Raw genomic sequence first — 2,500 nt, 5'->3', positions numbered from 1 at the left:
GGGCACCCCCACGGACCGGAGCCACACAGAATTTGTCTATATCACAGGAAAATGTCTATCATATAGAACAATGCTCCTTTTTTATCATAAATCTCTCTCCTTTAAGCTGTCCCCTCGAAAGTGCCCGTTACCACTTCTATTATTCCCTGTGATAATGTGTGTGTGTGGGGGGGGGATTCTGCCACTGTGTTTCTCATACGTTTCCAAAAAGGCGATTAAATGGGACGGGGTGATGGGGTTAGGAATCCTGCTTTCTGTATGTTCATCTTGCAAGAAGTCGAGGCAAAGGGTCTGGAGGAACTCCAACCAGAACCCTAAAAATTGGACCATTATATGTGCATAGTTGTGCTACAGATGATAGTAAAAAAGGGAAAAGACTGGCAATTTGTTTGTGAGGAGAAAGATAGCTGTGTTAGCGTTAAGTATAACTAAGTTGAAAGGGAGGGGTACTTCTGAGCTAGGGAATGCGGTGGGAAGAGAGGTGGAAGTAATGAGGGGGTGAGGGAAGGAAGGACGATCTCTGCTGATCAGTGATGAGATAGGGAAATACGTGATGGAGTGGAGAAAGTGTCTTCAAGGTCAATGTGGGTGAAGGTGAGTCAACAAGTGATTGGATCCTAGCGTTTCGTATTCTTGTGGAGCGCTGACGTTAGTTTTAACAATAGCGTCTTACAACTTATGTTGAACTCAAGAAAGCGTTTAATTCGGTGCATTGTTGGGTGTTCTGTGACCTTCTGCGGATCCGTAAGATTCCTGCAGAGATTATTGACTTGATATCTGGTTTATACTCTGGGACAGAGAGTACTGTAAAGTATGGAGGAGGCGTGTATAACTTCTTTCCTGTTAATTCAGGAGTTAGGCAAGGGTGTCTTCTCGCCCCAACACCTTCCAGTACCTGCATGGACTGGGTATTGGACAGAGCTGTCGATCAATGTCGTTGCGGAGCATCTATTGGCACTACCAAGGTCACTGACCTTGTATTTGCTGATAATGCTGTCCTTCTTGCGGGGTCGTTGGAGGTCCTCAAATCACTGCACAGAGAGGCGAGACCGTTTGGACTTCAGGTCTCCTGGACGAGGACAAACAAAGGCCCAGGATTTTGGGGGCTTACACGATGACACACTTCAGTCTGTCCATGCATATGGTGAGGACGTTGTGAGGTCTTGAAAAGAATACATCACTAAAGTAATGAATTGTTATTTCTTTATCATTAGGGAATTAATGGAGAAAGTAGAGAGTACAACATTGAAAGGAAAAACAAATGATTTGATAAAAAGAGTGGAGTGAAATGAAATAGGGAAAGCTCAACTGAAGAGGATCATTTGAAAGAAACTATTCGAAGAGTTAGTGAGGTAAAATGATTAAATAGGCGCTCAGCCCAGGCTAGCCATAGGGAGGCAACAACTTTTTGACAGAAAAGTAGAAATTGAATGCAGAGAGAAAACAGTAGAAGGATTTTGCCAAGAGCTTTACTGGTCAAATGCCACAATTCAGTCATTAAAAATCATCTGTAGATGTTAGCGCTGTATCAGAACTTACACGTGAACAAGTAACTTCCACTTTAAGAAAGTATGAAGTGAGGAAAAGCTCATGAGGAAGGTGGTATATAAATAATTTTTCTAAAAGATTCAGGTGCAGCTCATCAAAGCGTCCCTACTTGCGACGGAGGTCGAGGTGACGATTGTTCGAACGTTGCCGCCAGCGAGTTGGACCAAGGGCATGGTTCAATAAATTTTACGCTACAAAGTCCTCTGTAAGGGGCACCGCCCTAGCCTCCTGAATTATATGTCTGGAAAGCGTTCCTGAATTATGGCTCAATACCATAGTGATTTTACTTCGCAAGAAAGGATACTAGAAAGACTCTAATCCTTCCCGACCGTATAATTTGTTATGAAACATATACAAATAGTTATCGGAGGTTCTTCAAATTAGACTAACACATTGTAATGGTTCTGCAAAATATTTTAGCGAGGAATGCTGTTGTAATTAATTCGACTGCTTTAAAATACAGAAAAAATTAAGATTGAAAAGGAAAGGGACAAACACTCAAGTGATTTGCGGTTTTCTTCCTGTATATGTAACACACACACACACATACACACACACATACACACACGCGCGCGCGCGCACACACACACACACACACACACACACACACACACACACACATACATACACACACACACACATATATTTGCTTCTGATTCCCCAGTTTAGCAATTCCTTGGCCTATGTTAGAATTAGATTGATTCTGAGAAAATATTGCCGCAAGTACTGACGCACTTTTACTAGACTGGAAATTTTCCTTTTTTTATCATTTCTTCCACTTCACCACCTCGTCTCTCAATCAAGATAAGACAGGTTTCTCCTACCCCCATCCCCCCCCCCATGCCCTCACCCACCTTCAAGCCGGAGTTAGCCTCCTGTTTTCACCACAATCACTAACTTCTTTGTCTTATTCTACGTACTTGCGATCTGTGCACATTCAAGTGCAAGGTCC

The 2,500-nt window shown here is 42.8% G+C and overlaps 1 protein-coding gene across 1 annotated transcript in view; it reads left to right on the top strand.

Annotated features, from left to right (window-relative positions):
- LOC143036451 (transmembrane protease serine 9-like) overlaps window positions 1–2,500 on the top strand; it is a 43,503-nt gene that overhangs the window by 31,828 nt on the left and 9,175 nt on the right. The window lies entirely within an intron of this gene.

This window comes from Oratosquilla oratoria, chromosome 2, assembly GCF_046742065.1.
Source record: "Oratosquilla oratoria isolate Oo_2021 chromosome 2, ASM4674206v1, whole genome shotgun sequence".
Classification (NCBI taxonomy): Eukaryota; Metazoa; Arthropoda; class Malacostraca; order Stomatopoda; family Squillidae; genus Oratosquilla; species Oratosquilla oratoria.
This window is presented reverse-complemented; position numbering and strand designations above follow the sequence as displayed.